We start from the raw sequence: 17,681 nt of genomic DNA, 5'->3' as shown, positions 1-17,681 counted from the left end.
GGCTCGAACCCGTGTCCCCTGAATTGGCAAGCTGATTCTTAACCACTGTGCCACCAGGGAAGTCCCCTCCTACTATTACTGTGTTACTGTTGATTTCCCCTTTTACGGCTGCTAGCATTTGCCTTATGTATTGAGGTTCTCCTATGTTGGGTGCATAAATATTTACAATTGTTATGTCTTCTTCAAGATCAAAGGATCGTTATGTAGCATCCTTCTTTGTCTCTTGTAATGATCTTTATTTTAAAGTCTATTTTGTCTGATTTGAGAATTGCTACTCCAGCTTTCTTTTGATTTCCATTTGCATGGAATAGCTTTTTCCATCCCCTCACTTTCAGTCTGTAGTGGGTCTCTTGTAAACAGCATATATACAGGTCTTGTTTTTGTATCCATTCAGCCAGTCTATGTCTTTTGGTGGGAGCATTTATTCCATTTACATTTAAGGTAATTATCGATATGTATGTTCCTACTACCATTTTCTTAATTGTTTTGGGTTTGTTTTTGTAGGTCCTTTCCTTCTTTTGTGTTTCTTGCTTTGAGAAGTTCCTTTAGCATTTGTTGTAAAGGTGGTTTTGTGGTGCTGAATTCTCTTAGCTTTTGCTTGTCTGTAAAGGTTTTAATTTCTCCATCGAATCTGAATGAGATCCTTGCTGGGTAGAGTAATTTTGGTTGTAGGTTTTTCCTTTTCATCACTTTAAATATGTCCTGCCACTCCCTTCTGGCTTGCAGAGTTTCTACTGAAAGATCACTATTAACGTTATGGGGATTCCCTTGTATGTTATTTGTTGCTTTTCCCTTGCTGCTTTTAATATTTTTTCTTTGTATTTAATTTTTGATAGTTTGATTAATATGTGTCTTGGTGTTTCTCCTTGGATTTATCCTCTATAGGACTCTGCACTTCCTGGACTTGATTGACTATTTCCTTTCCCATGTTAGGGAAGTTTTCAAGTATAATCTCTTCAAATATTTTCTCAATCCCTTTCTTCTTCTCTTCTTCTTCTGGGACCCCTATAATTTGAATGTTGGTGTGTTTAATGTTGTCCCAGAGGTCTCTGAGACTGTCCTCAATTCTTTTCATTCTTTCTTCTTTATTCTGCTCTATGGTAGTTATTTCCACTATTTTATCTTCCAGGTCAGTTATTCGTTCTTCTGCCTCAGTTATTCTGCTATGGATTCCTTCTAGAGAATTTTTCATTTCATTTATTGTGTTGTTCATCATTGTTTGTTTGCTCTTTAGTTCTTCTAGGTCCTTTTTAAACATTTCTTGTATTTTCTCCATTCTATTTCTGAGCTTTTGGATGATCTTCACTATCATTACTCTGAATTATTTTTCAGGTAGACTGCCTATTTCCTCTGTATTTGTTTGGTCTGGTGGGTTTTTACCTGGCTCCTTCATCAGCTGCATATTTCTGTGTCTTCTCAATTTGCTTAACTTACTGTGTTTGGGGTCTACTTTTCACAGGCTGCAGGTTCATAGTTCCTGTTGTTTTTAGTGTTTGCCCCCAGTGGGTAAGGTTGGCTCAGTGGGTTGTGTAGGCTTCCTGGTGGAGGCGACTGGTGCCTGTGTTCTGGTGGGTGAGGCTGGATCTTGTCTTTCTGGTGGACAGGGTTGATTCATTGTCTATTCAGGTATTCCAGAGATGCAGCGTACCTCAAGTTGATTGTGAGGCTGCTGGGAGAAATTTCCCTTTCACTTCTTTGTTCGCACACTTCCTGAGGTTCAGCTTTGGTTTTGGCCCCACCTCTGCGTGTAGATTGCCCTCAGGCTTCTGTTCTAGCCCAGACAGGACAGGGTTAAAGCAGCGGCTGATTAGGGGGCTTCGGCTCACTCAGGCCAGGGGGAAGGAGGGGTACAGAATGCAGGGCTCGCCTGTGGTGGCAGAGGCTAGCATGATGTTGCAACAGCCTGAGGCGCACCGTGTGTTCTCCTGGGGAAGTTGTTCCTGCATCATGGGACCCTGGCAGTGACGGGCTGCACAGGTGTCCAGGAGGGGAGGTGTGGATAGTGACCTGTGCTTGCACACAGGCTTCTTGGTGGCTGAAGCAGTAGCCTTAGCATTAAGCCTCAGCTCCCAGCCCCCACCCACCCTGGCGGGTGAGCAGACAAACCTCTCAGGCTGGTGAGTGCTGGTCAGCACCGATCCTCTGTGCAGGAATCTCTCCACTGTGCCCTCTGCAGCCCTGTTGCTGCGCTCTCCTCTGTGGCTCCAAACCTTCCTCGCCCCCACTCCCACACCCCCGCCCAGCCCCCGTCTCCACCAGTGAGGGGGCTTCCTAGTGCGTGGAAACTTTTCCTTCTTCACAGCTCCCTCCCAGAGGTGCATGTCCTGTCCCTATTCCTTTGTCTCTGTTTTTTCTTTTTTCTTTTGCCCTACCCAAGTATGTGAGGGTTTTCTTGCCTTTTGGGAAGTCTGAGGTCTTCTGCCAGCGTTCAGTAGGTGTTCTGTAGGAGTTGCTCCACAAGTAGATGTATTTTTGATGTATTTGTGGAGAGGAAGGTGATCTCTTCTCCACATCTTACGCCTCGCCATCTTGAAGGTCCCCCCTCCTGTTGGTCATTTTATATTAAAAAAATACTTTATTGAGTGTGCAATTTAAAATTGAGTGTATTTTACTGAGTGTGTGCATTCATGAGCACAATCAAGTTTTGATCATTTTCATCACTCCCATTAGCAACCATTCTCCATTTTGCTCCAATTCCCCCAGCCCTAGGCTGCCACTAATCTACTTCTGTCTTTATGGATTTGCCTATTTTGGACATTTTGTATAAATGGAATCATACAATGTGTGGTCTTTTGTGACTTGCTTCTTTCACTTAGCATGTTTACAACGTTCCTCAATATTGTGGAAGAACTCAGGAATTAGTAATAAGAGACAAATAATTTTTAAAAATGGGCAAAAGTCTTGAACATTTCCCAAAATAATATATTACAATGGCCAATAAGCACATGACAATATGCTGTTTATCACTGTCATCAAGAAAACATAAGTTAAAATTACCTCAAGATACCTCTTTACACATACCAGAATAGTTAAAATTTTTTAAATTGACAATACCTAGTATTAGAGGGTACGTGCAGCAACTGAAACCCTCATACACTGCTGGCAGGAGTGTAAAATGGTGCAATCATTTTAGAAATCTGACTGGCAGTTTCTAGTATAGTAAAACGTACATCTACCCCATAACCAGCAATTCCACTCTTGGTATTTATCCACATGAATGGAAGATATATTTATCTGTAAAACGGCTTGTACATGAGTATTCATAGTAGTCTTAGTCATAAGAGCCAAAAATTAGAAAAATAATTCCAAATATCCATTAACAGTATCTTCATACTGAAACAGGAGGGAAGAAGGCAGGGCACAACCTTTGAAAGAATGACATAGCCCAAGGACATGACATAGACTGAGTAGAACAAAATAGGTCCAAGATGGCAGACAAGTCAACTTCCACTAGACCTAGAGCCTCAGTATACGTTTATCGTAACACATCAGCAAGCTAAATGACACACTCACAGGTGCCATGACAGTTTCAAGGCCAACCATAAGGATCAAAAAGATGGCGGTAGCCCAATTCCCAGAAATCCCCGCCCCTTCTCGAAATAGTTGGAATACTCCTCCCACTCATTAGCCTATGAAATTACCCACCCCTATAAAAACTGACAACCCCATACCCTGGGGCCGCTCTTGCCTTCTGAGATGGTCCACGCTCTGTCTATGGAGTGTGTTTCTCTCTAAATAAATCCACTTGTTACCTATCACTTTGTTTCTCACTGAATTCTTTCTGCAATGAGATATCAAGAACCTGAGCTTCATTACGTCCTGAAACCAGGTGTGTGATCTCCGTTGGAAGACTGTGGGTTTTGGCTGGGTTCAAGTCCTGGCTGCGTGGGTTTGAGTCCCAATCAGGATTTTGGCTGGGTTTGAATCCTGGCTGCATGGGTTTGAGTCCCAGTCTGAGTTTTGGCCAGGTTGGAGTTCCATCCATGTGGGTTCAAGTCCCAATCTGGGGTGCATGGTTTCAGTACAATGGAATGAAACACCTCTCAGCAATAAGAAGGAATGAATGATTGCTATATGCAACAGTAAGGATAAACCTCAAAAACATCATGCTGAGTAAAAGAAACCAGACACAAAAAAAGTATATATACTGTGTGATTTCATTTATGTGGCAAAACTAATCGATGGTGAGAAAAGTCAGAAAATGGTTACCTCTTGGGAGGTTACTAACTGGGAAAAGGCATGGGGGGAATTCCTAGAGTGATGGAGACATTCTGAATCTTGAAGTGGATGGTGGTTACATGGACGTATACAAGGGTAGATAGTCATCCAGATGTCCACTTAAGAAGATCTGCACATGTTACTCCATATAAATTATACCTCAGGTAAAAATGTTAAAGTTGTTCCTTGGCTTTGACCAGCAGGCAACTTATTCTTGTTTGGTTCAGCACTCCGGCAACACCACCCACACCCCCTCCACTCGTGCTGTACCTTTAGTCATAGCAACACTAAAAGAAAATGGGTATTCTGCTTTTTGAGCAGGGCTAGGGCTGACCCTGGCTTGCTGGTGGGGCTGGCAGTGGTGGTGGGTGGCTCAGGGCAGCTACTCAGCAGTGCCCTACCAGGGGGAAAAAGAGAGTCAAGATTTATAGGGAGTTTTGACTCAGAAAGGAAGGAATTTGCTAGAATGAAAAGTTGTGTGTGAAGCACCTGGCACTGGGCTAGGAACATTGTACTTTTGATCTCATGCTTCCTTCTGCTCCTTTTTGAGGTCTTTGCACACCTGCCTCCTCTTTTTGGCCCCAGGGCCAACATGCCTCTTCAGAGAGGCTGTCCTGGATGCTGTATCAACATGGCACCTACCCCTTACTCACTCTCGTCTTGCTCCATTTGAATAATAAGTCGTGATCTGGAATGATCCCCTGGTATCTGTTGATTTGTCCTTGACTCCATTTTAATTGTAAACTCCAAAAGAGCAAAGACCATGTCTGCCCTGTGTGCTGCAATAACTGCAGGCTTAGTGCAGTGCCCCACTCAGAGTAAGTCCTCTATAGATATTTATGGCATCAGTGAATAGTAGCTGTTATGAAGCTGGAGCTATTACTGATTTCACTGTTGTTGAATCAAAGAGGAAAAAGGTGGTTTTGAGAAAGAGCTTAGAGGAGGCTGAGGGGTGGCAAATAGTGGGGAAGTCCAAGGTTGGTGAGAATGACAAAAAAGTCAGTGAAATTGGAGATTGGCTGGTGATGATGGAGATGGGGGCTGATGGAAGATATAAAAACTCAGGGAAAATAGTTTCGTTCCAACAGAAACAAGAATCAGAAAGTTTTGAGGCCCATAAGCCCAGGCCAGGCCTTGGCTGACTCTCCCCTGTTCTGTCTCTCCAGAATGAGGTATCCCTGCTGCTCTGTGGCCCCCCAGTTTCCACTGGGTAACTTCGTGAAGATGAGGGCCAAGTCTTTATCTCCAGCCCTAAGCTGTCTCCCAAGCTCCTGACTCATGTTTCTAAATATCATCAGACATCCCTAGTTTGGTGTCCCACAAACATGCAAACCTTAACAAGCTCCAAACACAAAGTCCTTTTCCCCCTCTGGTTTCCAGCCTCTCGACTCTCTACTCACAATCCTGTGTTCCCAATAACACAGTGTCATCTGTGAAGTTGACATCTAACCATCCACAAAATTGGGCTCTTAGATGATTTTCATCTTTGGTCTTTCTCTCCAAATCCTCTGTCTTTCAAATCCTGTCATTCCTAATAACAACAATAAAAATACTGATAATTATTATTTTTATGGCTGCCATTTAATTGTTTCAACAATATTTTGAGAAAGGTACTAGCCATGGGACCTTAGGCAAGTTAACCTCTCTGAGCCTCAGTGTCTTTGTCTGTTGTGTGGAGACAAGAATTGTGTACCTCACAGGGTGGCCGTGAGGGTTACACTAAGGATAACAATGGTAAAGTTTTTGGAACAATCAGTATCTTGATTGTAGCAAAGTGCTCGGTAAACATTATTGCCACTAATATTATTTTTTCACTATTATTATAATTGACCCATTTTGCAGGTGATGCCCAGTTAGGTTAAGTAACTCTTCCAAGCTCACATAGATGGGTTTTTCCAGTCTGGTTCTTCATGTCTATCCCTACTGCCATAGCATTAATTATCACTTCTCATCTAGACTTTTTCATCACCTTTTAAGTAGTCTTCTCTCCAGCCATCTCTTTGCCTACTCTCCATTTTCCACACTTAGTGCAGAGAGTTTAAGAAACATCTCAAATGCCTATATGCTTTCAGTGCTCTGCCCAGATGCTCAACCCACCCAGGGTTCCATTGACAATTTCCTTATGTCACTCACCTGGTTTCTCTGTGCTTTTGCTTCCAGTGGCCTACATCTATATTCTCTTTAGAGGACTGTCTTATATCTGTACTGGGCTACTGGAATTGCTCTGCCTAAAAGCACAGAGAGGACAGGAGCTTATGACTGAAAAGTGCTGACTGAAAAGTGCTGGGGTATGAGCAACCAGCTCCCTTGCCTTGAGATATAATTTATGCTCCAGAACTACCCTATGAGATCAGGATGAGGCTGAGACCTTACCTAAAATTGCCTGTCTTAGCTTCTGATCTTTTCCTGTTCTGTTTTCCCCACTGTCTTACCAATTTCTCCTGGCAGTCTTTCCTTCATAAATCACTTGCAAACAAACCCTTATCTGAAGTCTGCTTCTGGAAAATCTGATCAAAGACATTGGGTCTTAGGGTGATATACAAGGCTCTCAGAAATTTGGCCTGGCCTCTGTCTTTAGTTTTGTAGTGCTTGACCTCTGTGAATGAACTATGTAGTATTTGTCTTGTGGATCACCTGGAGAAGAGAGAATTTGACTCTTAGGTGAGGCATCACAGTGTAGGCCAGCCAAGAAACTCATGACATGGTGTAGGAGACTAACCTGAGTACTGTGGAAAAGCAGGTGGGAAGAATCATTGACTAGAGAGAGAAAGGTAATATGCAGATTCTAGTACACATTTATGGCAGAAACTTCAGAACTTCAAATACAACAAAGAAACTGATAGTCACTTGTTTTTGTTTTGTTCTTTAAAATATTTAATTTATTTATTTGGTTGCTTTGGGTCTTAGTTGCAGCAGGCAGGCTCCTTAGTTGCGGCTCGCTGGCTCCTTAGTTGAGGCTTGCCAACTCCTTAGCTGTGCATAGGAACTCTTAGTTGCGAGATGCATGTGGGATCTAGTTCCCTGACCAGAGATCGAACCTGGGCCCCCTGCATTGGGAGTGTGGAGTCTTAATCACTGTACTACCAGGGAAATCCCCTGAGAGTCACTTGTAATCCTACCACCCATGGGTAATTACTATTGATATTGATATTTTATTGTATCCCTGTTAGTTACCTATTGCTGTACAATAAATTATCCTCAAATGTAGAGGCCTAAAACAAAAGTAAACATTTATTATCTCACTTCTGTGGTCAGGAATTCAGGACCAGCTTAGCTGGGGCTCAGGCTTAAGGTCTTGGGAGGTTTTAGTTTAAGATATCAGCTGGGCCTGCAGTCAGCTGAAGGTCTGACTGAGACTGGAGAATCCTCTTCCAAGATGACATGCTCACAAGGCCTTTGGCAGGGGACCTCAGTTTCTTGTCATATGAACCTCTCCCAAGGGCTGCTTGAGCATCCTCATGACATGGCTGCTAGCTTCCCCTAAAGCAAGTGATCCAAGAGAGAGCAAGATGAAAGACACAAGGTTTTTTATAACCTAGCCTCAGAAGTCACACACTGTTCTTTCTGCTATATTCTTTGATTACACAGGTCAGCCCTATTCATTGTTGGAGGGATGTTTACCCTGTTTACCCATGTTTACCCTGTAAACCATTCACCTACCCATAAAACATTCACAAGTGTGTGAATAATAGGGGGCAAGGGTCACTGGGGGGTCATTTTGGAGGCTGGCTATCACAATCCCCCTCCACTCTTCTCTCTCATCTTCTATTTATCTCTTTTTTACTGTACACACTATCTTTTGTAGGAAATAATACAGGTTGCTCACCCAACTGCCATTCCCTTTTTCTTTCTTGTTAATGGAGCACCAACTCATTAAGGTTTTATTTTTAAGGATTCTTAGTAGCAGACAACATAATCTTCTCTAGCAGAAAGTGATATGTGTTGCTCAAAGAATCATTGGCAGGGCTGAAGAAACATGGTCTATGTTAGAGGTAGGTACATTATGGCCAGCAGGCTTGCTGCCAATTTTTATAAATAAAGTTTTACTAGAACACAGTCACACTCATTTGTTTACATATTGTCTCTAGTTGCTTTCACACTACAATGCAGAGTTGAGTAGTGAAGTTCTAATGATGGCCACTGGAAAAGAGTTCCTTGCTCTTAAAAAGCTGCATAGGCAAAATAGTCCCTCTTCTTCAGTTGGGCATTACTGTGAATGCATGCTACACCTGGAACCACGTTGCAACCATGAGGAGAGTTAAGCTGATATGTTAAAGAGATGGGATGGAAAGATGAAAAGAATTTGGGTCCGCGAAGATGTCATTAAGCTACTAATTAAACCTAAACCCATCCTTACCTCTGGGCTTCTTGTTAGCAGAGAGAATACATTTTCCTTACGCACTTATATTCTTTATTCCTTACACATAAATAGGACTCCGCATTCTTTGCTATTTTCAGGCAAAGGTAATCTAATTTATATGCATTTCAAACTGCTTTTGGCTTAGATTTCATGAACACTTTTTCCTGTCATTTGATATTTTTCTACATCATCAAACAAAATGGTTGCAAAATGGTTGCATAACACTTGTGTTGAAATGTATTTAACAATCCCTCTTGAGAATTCCCTGGTGGTCCAGTGGTTAGGACTCCACTTTTCCACTGCAGGCACGGGTTTGATCCCTGGTAGGGGAACTAAGATCCCTCACGCTGTGTGGCTCAGCAAAAAAAATAAATAAATAAATAAATAAATCCCTCTTATTAAATATTTACATTTCCCATTTTTATTATTACAAATCATGCTATGATAGACATCCATGTCTGTAAGTCTTTGCACATATTCATGATTATTTTCATAGGATAAACTTCTATGGGTAGACTTGTAAGATTAAAAGGTAAGCACTTTTTAAAGTCTTACAATATATATTACTAAGGTTTCCAGAAAGGTTGTACCAATTTAACTCCCACCAGGAGTGTGGGAAAGTTTTCATTTCCTCATATCTTCACCAACACTGGGTATTATACAGTCTCCTGTGCTGGAGGAGCCCCCTCAGGCTCATCTCTGGGGCTTCACTCCTCTCCAACTGCACTCTCTCCTCCTAGATGATCCTATTGGATCCATTGGCTTTATTTATTTTTTAAAATATTTATTTTATTTATTTATTTTATTTGGTTGCGCCAGGTCTTAGTTGTGGCTGGCATGCTCTTAGTTATGGCAGGCGGGCTCCTTAGTTGAGGCTTGCCGGCTCCTTAGCTGTGGCATGTGATCTCTTACTTGCAGCATGCAGGTGGGATCTAGTTCCCTGACCAGGGATTGAACCCAGGCCCCCTGCATTGGGAGCGCAGAGTCTTAACCACTGCACCACCAGTGAAGTCCCTCCATTGGCTTTAAATATTACATAGCACTGATGACTCCCAAGTGTGTAACTCCAGCCCAGTCCTCCTCCCTGAGCCCATGTACATGAATCTGGATGAAGCTATCCAATTGTTCCCTCTTGAGATGTCACAGATAGAAGTCTCCCAGACTGTCCTCCATCCCAACCCTCCTCCATTCTTCCCATCTATGGAGTGGCCCCTCACCTACCTGGCTTCCCAAGCTCCAAACCCAAAAGCCTTCCTTGATTTCTCCCTTTCCTTTATGCTCCATATACAGCCTGTTAGCAATCCCTGTCATTTTATCTTCCAAGGATATTTTGAATTGGCCTCCTTATCTCCATTTCTACTGCTCTCACCCCAGGCCAAGCCACCATCTTCCATCTGAACTACTGTAACTCCTCTCTGTTCTGTTTGCTTTACCCTTGATTCCTCCAATACATTAACCACATGGCAACAGAGTGATCATCTTAAAACAGAAATGAGATCATGTTATTCCCCTGCTTGTACCCTCTAATGACTTCCTATTATACTTAGAAACCCTGTTCCATCTGAGCCCCTCATGACCTCTTCCTCAATCTCATTTCATCACATTCTCCCTCCTACCTTCCATGTCCCACTCACACCAACTGCTTTTCAATTTCTCAAACATGACATGCTCTTTCCTGTCTCAGGACATTTATCCTTGCTATTCCTCTTTCTAGAATGGTCTTTTCACAGCTCTGCATAACTGGCTTCCTTGAGTCTTGGCAATAATGTCCCCTCTTTAGTCCTTCTTTACCACTTTACCTAAGATGGCCCCCCAACCTGGATTACAGTCAGCCCCTTTTATTGTTCCTTTTTAGCACTTACCACAGACACAAATATTATTTACTTGCTGGCTGCCATTTCATGTCTTAGAACACAAGTCTACTGGGTACCAGAAGCCCAGCCAGACGTTGGGTATACAATTATTTCTCTTCTGACCTCCCATACTTACCAGTATGTAGGCTCACTGGGGCAGGTGAGGTGAGTTTTGTCAATGATGTCTAGCCCAGTGCCTTCCAGGTAACATGTGACCAGTGAAGATTGGCTATACTAACTTATATCAGATGTAAGTGGTGCAGCCAACAATCTGGGCACAAAGGACCTGAATTCCAAGTGACCTTATATAACTGGAGACGTTATCGAAAAAAAAGAGAATGAAATTTAATATGGATGGAGTGTAAACATAGCCCATGGAAAGAATGAGTGTGTGATATTACGACTCAAAACAAATTGTGGGCTCAGTTCTACAGCTAGATTAGGCCTCTTATACTAATAGGTATTTTGTATTTGTAAAGGGCTATGAAAAACATTTGCAGAAAACATGTTCACAGTAATTATATCATTTAATCCTTATACCCACCTAGGTGGTAGATAGAGTAGACAGAATTGTCTTGAGTTTGCATAATAGGACACCTACGTGTAGCTTGGTTAAATGGTTGCCCCAAGGTCACTCAGCAAGGAAGAGATGGGGCAGGGACCCTGTGCCTTTTCTCTAAGGCTGCAGGAATAGTATGTCACATTTATCCTAGCACTAAAGAATATTCCAAATTAAACCTTCACATCCTACAGTATATATACACACATCCCTGTTTCCTAAAGTGCACATTCCTGGAGACAATAACTTGTATCAGTTCACCTTCTTGGGCCTGACCTTTTGCCCCAGAACCTACTCGAGACTGGGGCTTCATTGCCACTTTCTTTTGGAGATGGACCATGTTATTTAAAATGGGGAATACCCAATTTATTGGATATAAATCTGTTAACTGGATTTTTTTCTAAGTCTAGTTATTGCATTTACTTAATAAAGACTTTTTGTAGTATACATACAGAAAAATGCACATATCACAAGTGTGCGGCTTAATGAAATCTCACAAAGTGAATATGCTCGTGTGCCTATAGCACCCAGATCAAAGCAAAGAACGTGGCCAGCTCCTCGGAAGAACCTATGGTCTTCTCTTTAATCATTATCCCCCGACAGGGTAACAGCATCCTGAATTCCAACAGCCTGGATTAGTTCTGCTTCTTTTCTACTTTATATAATTACTGATGGATTTTTATTCTTTTTCCATTTTTTCCCCAAAGACTAAGTGTCTCCATGAGGGTCTAGGTTCAAATGAATCCCTTATTGAATAAAGTTTTATTTTATTTTTACCCTGCATTTGAGGCCTTTTGTGTTTTACCTCTAATTTGTGTTTCTCTCTTAGCTTCCAGTTCTCCAGGAACCTGGAAGTTAATCCTGAGTCTTTCTCTCCCTTCACATCTCACCTTCCATCAGTGGCCAGACCCCATTGGTTCAGTCCAACCTCTGAGATCATTAAGTACTTACTGAGAATCTACTGTGTGGCAGGCACTATTTTAGCTGCATGCAGAGTTATATAGATCAAGATCTCTGTCCTGGAGGAACTGACAGTTAGTGAGGGAGGGAAGTGAGACAGAAAAACAAATCATTTCAATATAAGTCCATTCTAAATACTAGGAAGTACCCCAGGCTACACTTACACCAGCTGAGGGGCTCAAGAGAGGTTTCTAGGAGAGGCCAAGGTGAGACTTAAAGGATGAGCAAGAATGATCCAGAAGAAAGAGTAAGATGTCCAAGCAGAAGAAACAGCTAAGCCCCTGAAGGGCTTTTGAGGGGAAAACAGAAACAGACACAACCACACTCCCCCCACCCCCACCCCTAGTGTTTGAAGCAAGCAGGAGGAAAAGGAATCTGAGAAGGAGACAGAAAAAAAAATGGTCAGAGATGTAGAAGAACCAGAAGGAAATGCAGCCACAAAGCCAAGGAAAGAGAACTTTTCCTGAGGGAACATAGCACTAGGTATGCCAAATGCCTCCAGAAAGTTCTAGTAACATGCGTACAGAAAAGATCCCTTGGATTGTGTAGTTTGGAGGAAATGGCTAATCTACCTGGGCAGTTTCAGAGGAAAATAGGGACAGAACCAGATTGCCAGATGGTGAAGAGAGGAGGGATGTCAGGATGAGGAGACAGGGACTGGAGGCAGCTCTTTCCAGAAGCTGAGCTGAGAAGGGGAGAGAGGTACATGAACTGGGAAGGAGGCAGGTTTTAGAAAGGAGTGGTCAGTGCCGGAATGCAGGGCAGGAGGACAGCTGAGGGAAGGAGGCCTCAGAGGGCTCTTTAGTCCAGAGGCTGGGAAGAGGGAACACACCGCTCATGAATGGTCTCCTGGGAGCAGGAAGCAAGTAGGGAGTATGGACAGATAGGGAATTTGAGGTTGATGGGGATGGGTAAGAAAGTTCACCTGTGAGGGACTTATAAAGGGTGGTCTTTGTCCTTTTGTATCTGACTTCTTTCACTTAGCCTAATGTCTTCAAGAATCATCCTGGTTGTAGCACATATCAGAATTTCATTCCTTTTTAAGGTCAAAAAATATTCTATGTATAGATGTACCATAAGATGACATCTTCACCACCAGGCTGACCACCAAGAGAGACAGCTGTGGGTACCAGCAGTCAGGTAACAGTGTCCTCAAGGTACAAGGAGAGGCTGGGAGTGCAGGTGAGAAATCTGCAAGGAGTCAGCAGATAAGAGGCTAAGGCTGCCTCGGCAGGAGGGCTGGGCTTGGTGGAGAGAATACCAGCGTCTTTGTGGCTGACAGGGCTGGGCTTCAGCTGCGCTGGGTGTGGGGGTGAGAGGGGCTGAGGAGGGAGGGATCTGAGGTCAGGAGGGGCTGCTGAGCAAATGGGGACATGGAGGAGGCTGAAGGGGCAGGGGACATGTCTCCTTGAGCATCCTCAGTCATAAATCCCTGTGCTCTCCAGTGTGTGTTTGTGTCAGGTAAATTCCCTGAACTTGTATTCTGGGTTAAGGGTGCATGCATTTAAACAGATATTTTAACAGATATATGTGCATTTAAACAGACAGATATCTCTAAATCCTATTCCAGAAAGGGCAGACCAATTTAGACTTCCTCCCACAGATTTTGAGAGGATTCATTTCCCTTTGCCATAACCAACCTTGGATGTTATTAATCTTTGCCAATCTGATGGGTGGAAAATGATGTAATGATGACTAAATTTTTGTTCCTTTTTGGGGAATAGAGGCCCCAGTCCTCAGAGAGGGACTGGGTTGTGTTCTGTAGTGATCAACCACTAAGCACATGTCCCTCCAGGCCTCAGGCTAGCTCTTTCCTGCCTGCTCACCACCTGGATGCTGGTATTCTCGCTTTGCCGACCTCAGTTCCAGACTCCAGAGAGATATTGGAAATAAATATTGTAAAGATAGCCCCGAGCTACAATTACCTCTCAAAAATAAAACAGCCTGGAAATGACAGAAATTTCAATCAAATTATCCAGGACACAAGATGTTCTTGATAAATTCTGTTGATTTAGTTTAGAGAATGGAGTGGGGGAGGAAAAAACCCTGCTTGTACCAACTCTAATAGGAAAGGAAAATGAATAGGAAATAAAAGGAAATTAATAGGAAAATATTCATGTATTTTTTGAATTAATAGTTAATTGATGATAAAAATAATTATATATAAATACGGATGTATTCAAGCACTAAATAAGCATTTTAATCCTCACAAAAACCCTGGCAATGTTGAAGTCAGGGTCAGCCTCTGACATCAACTCCAGTCTGCCAGCAGTAAAAAGTAGTACTTTGTACAGAAAAAAAAGAAAAGCAGCTGGAGACGACAGAGATGGGTCTTGAATGCTGTCCTGTCTATACTGTTTCTTTTTACCCAGTTTTTCTGTAGACCAGGAGGCCCTGAAGAATTTCTAGGAGGGGTGTGAGGTGGTCAGTTCTGTGCTTTGAGATGATTACAATGATGGCTTTGGGAGATAACTCTTGAGGCCAAGAGGCGAGAGAGAAGCTTTTTCAACAGTCTGAGGAAGAACAAGTGAGGGTTTGGGATGGTGGACACAGAGAAGAGAATTCCAGACACACTTTCCCACTCCAGCTGACCATAGGTGACAGTCAAAGTCAAAGTTGATTTCAAAGTTTCTGGTGGCAAAATGAGAAACCTCAGATAGAAGCAAGTTTGTGAGAGGAGGATAAAGAGTTCAGCAGTGGAGGTGCCATATTTAAAATTCCTGGGGACTTCCCTGGTGAGAAAACTCCGCGGGCCTGGGTTAGATCCCTGGTCGGGGAACTAGATCCTGCATGCCACAACTAAGAGTTTGCATGCTGCTACTAAGAAGTCCGCATGTTACAATGAAGATCCCGCGTGCCTCAACGAAGACCCGGCGCAGCCAAAATAAATAAATAAATAAATAAACAAATATTAAAAAGAAAAATTCTAAAAAAAAAAAAATTCCTGGATAATATCAAGGAGAGGTTATCTGGAGGACAATTGGAAATGTGTGCCTAGAAGTTCAGAAAGATGTCTGTCTGGTCTGGAGAGAGATTTGGGAGTCATGAGGAGATGGCTGATCTTTGGAGGACAGGGCAGGGGAAAAGATGGAGAGAAAGGAGATATTAAGGAAAACAAACATTTTTAGAGGTGAGCATAGGTAACTCTTACATCTCTGAGAGGGAAGTGGGGGGGGTGTAAGAAAAATTGTAAGACCCAGTGGTATTATTGCTAGAGAAGAGTTTTGAGAAAGAGGGAGAAGTCAATGGAATGTTACAGAGCCATCAAGGAAGAAAAGGACTGCAAACAGGCAACTGGATTTGGCAACTAGAAGGTCACTGGTGACATCGAAGAAAGCAGAGAGTGACAGCACCTGAGGAGTGATGGGGAGGATAGGAAGGAAGACAGGCAGGAAGGTGGGAGAGGCCAGGCCAGAGGAAGTTTTTTAGGATAGAGAAAATCTGTAAGTGAGGGAGAGGGAGACCCTGAGGATGCAATAGTTAGCTCTCCCGTTTCTGCACTCGGGCTTTCTCTAGTTGCGGCGAGCAGGGTCTACTCTTCCTTGCGGTGCTCAGGTTTCTCACTGCGGTGGCTTCTCTTGTTGCAGAGCACAGGCTCTAGGCGCGCGGGCTTCTGTAGTTGCGGCTCGCGGGCTCTAGAGCGCAGACTCAGTAGTTGTGGCTCACCGGCTTGGCTGCTCCCTGGCATGTGGGATCTTCCCGGATCAGGGCTCCAACCCGTGTCCCCTGCATTGGCAGGTGGATTCTTAACCACTGCACCACCAGGGAAGTCCTGTTAACTCCCCTTCTTTTATCTGAGATATCTCATCCCTGGCTGAATAAAACACTTAGTACCTCCTTCGCGGCTCCACACTGATACCCCCACCCCCCCGCCACCCCCTCCTCGCCAAAAAAAAAGGTTGGCTGGAAAAGGCTCTCTCTGGTATAGGAGGATGGTAGAGATGTTAGATGGACAGGGCAGTGTGAATTTTCTCACTGGTCACAGAATTTTTGTCCCTTATTTTCTCCATCTTCAATGTGGATCAAAACACCTGGTCTTCCAGGGTGTACTGAATTTTACAAGCCAACTCTTGTATTTTAAAAATACATGTTATTAGAGAAGTAAATAGGATGACATTATTGATTCTCAAAGACTTGGACCACATCTCTCTATTTTATAAAATTCCCACAGTTGATGGTCACTCCCCCGCCCCCCCCATCGATATCTGTGATATCTATAACATCCAGTCCCTCAAACTGTGTAAAACAGGCAGAAAACTCTGAGGATAAAATCTGCTCCTCCCCATGTAAGGTCAGACACCGTTCACGGTTCTAGCTCTCTCGAGTTGCTTGGGGCACTAGTCGGTTATTACTCGGTTGTAATAGCAACTAGACTGCAGCCTCAAGATGGAAGGTGCTATGAGAGTGCTAATTATTAGGTTTTTGTTTGTTCGTTTGTTTAGCCATGTGTTCAGATAGTCTTCAGTAGTGGCTCGCAAAGGGTAAACCCCAGAGAACAGCATTATCATCACCTGGGAATTTGCCAGAAATGCAAAATCTGGAGCCTCACTCCACACCTCTGGCCTCAGAAGCCCTGGGGGTGGGGCCCAGCCACGTGCATCTTGAGGCAGTTAAGGTGAAGTCGCGCTAAAGATTGAGGGCCACGGATTTACCTGAGGCCTTTCCGCTCAGCCGCCCTTACCCAGCGGCATCTCGGGCTGCACCCTGACCCACGGAATCAAAACCTGCACTTAAACACGACCCTCAGGGGAGTCTGAGAAGCCTCGGTCTATATTACCGTGTTTGTATAAGGTAATGAGGACCTCTTCCCCAGTAAGTTAAAAAACCTGACAGCCTAACTGGAGAAACGGTGAAAGCGCCTTGACATCCAAACCATTGAGCCCAAGGCGCCGCAGATTGCTTATCTTCACTGAGAAATGACGGCTCGGTGTCAGGCTGAGTAAAAAGGGGGTACGAGGAGGGGGAGACTCCGGGCGAGCACTCCGTATTCCAGGTGGGTCCCCAGAAGCAGGTGTGACTGGAAGGCAGGAGAAGGGGGGCGCTTTCCACGCAGGGGGGCGGGAAATAAAATGAACTTGGAGGGCGGAGAGGACGACGAGGGGGGGCGCCTGGGAGGCCAAGCGGCTCGCTTAGCTTGGCAGGCGCTGAGGGGGAGCCCCTCCCTCGGGGGAGGCCAGAGGGCGGGGGTCGGGCGCGGAGAGGGAGGTGGGTCCGGACCGGCGCGGGGGCGGGCGGCTCTGCGGCTCCCCGCCCCTGGCCCGCCCCTCCGCGGCGCCATTTTGCAGGCGGCTGTTGCGGGGACCGTAGGCTGCGGCGGTTACTGCGGAGCCGAGGCGCGGCGGCAGGACGGGAGCCCGGCGATCTGCAGCCAGGTGAGAGCCGGGCCGCCGCGCCCCCCGCGCGGCCCAGGGGCCGCACCTGCCGGGCCTGGCCGCGAGGGGCCCGCCGCGCCCACGAGGCCGGCCAGGCACGGCCCCCGCGCGCTGTCAGCGGCGCGGCCTGCGCCCCCACACCCTGGCCTGTTTCCGGGGTCCCCCGGCCACCCTGACCGCGGGGCCCCGGGATGCCCGGCGACCCGCAGCCCCGCCGGGTCCCCGGGCGCTCAACCCTGCCTGCGGCCGGGGCCGCCGTGCGCTCGGGCCCTCAGGCCGCGCCGCGGGGAGGCGAGTGGGGTCCCCCCCAGGACCCGGTCGCCGCCGCCTCCTCCCCGGCCCTCGGCCCGCGCGGCCTG

At 45.0% G+C, this 17,681-nt stretch overlaps 1 protein-coding gene across 2 annotated transcripts in view; it reads left to right on the top strand.

Annotated features, from left to right (window-relative positions):
• SLC23A2 (solute carrier family 23 member 2) overlaps nucleotides 1-17,681 on the top strand; it is a 339,540-nt gene that overhangs the window by 170,959 nt on the left and 150,900 nt on the right. Inside the window, exon 1 of one of the 2 annotated variants that reach the window (XM_004276442.4) lies at nucleotides 17,181-17,322. The exons of the other annotated variant lie outside the window; for it this stretch is intronic. The gene's annotated coding sequence lies outside the window, so the exon portion shown is untranslated. Of the gene's footprint in view, nucleotides 1-17,180; nucleotides 17,323-17,681 lie in introns of those variants that run through there. 2 annotated transcript variants of the gene reach the window in all.

Source organism: Orcinus orca, chromosome 16 (genome assembly GCF_937001465.1).
Source record: "Orcinus orca chromosome 16, mOrcOrc1.1, whole genome shotgun sequence".
In the NCBI taxonomy this organism is placed as follows: Eukaryota; Metazoa; Chordata; class Mammalia; order Artiodactyla; family Delphinidae; genus Orcinus; species Orcinus orca.
This window is presented reverse-complemented; position numbering and strand designations above follow the sequence as displayed.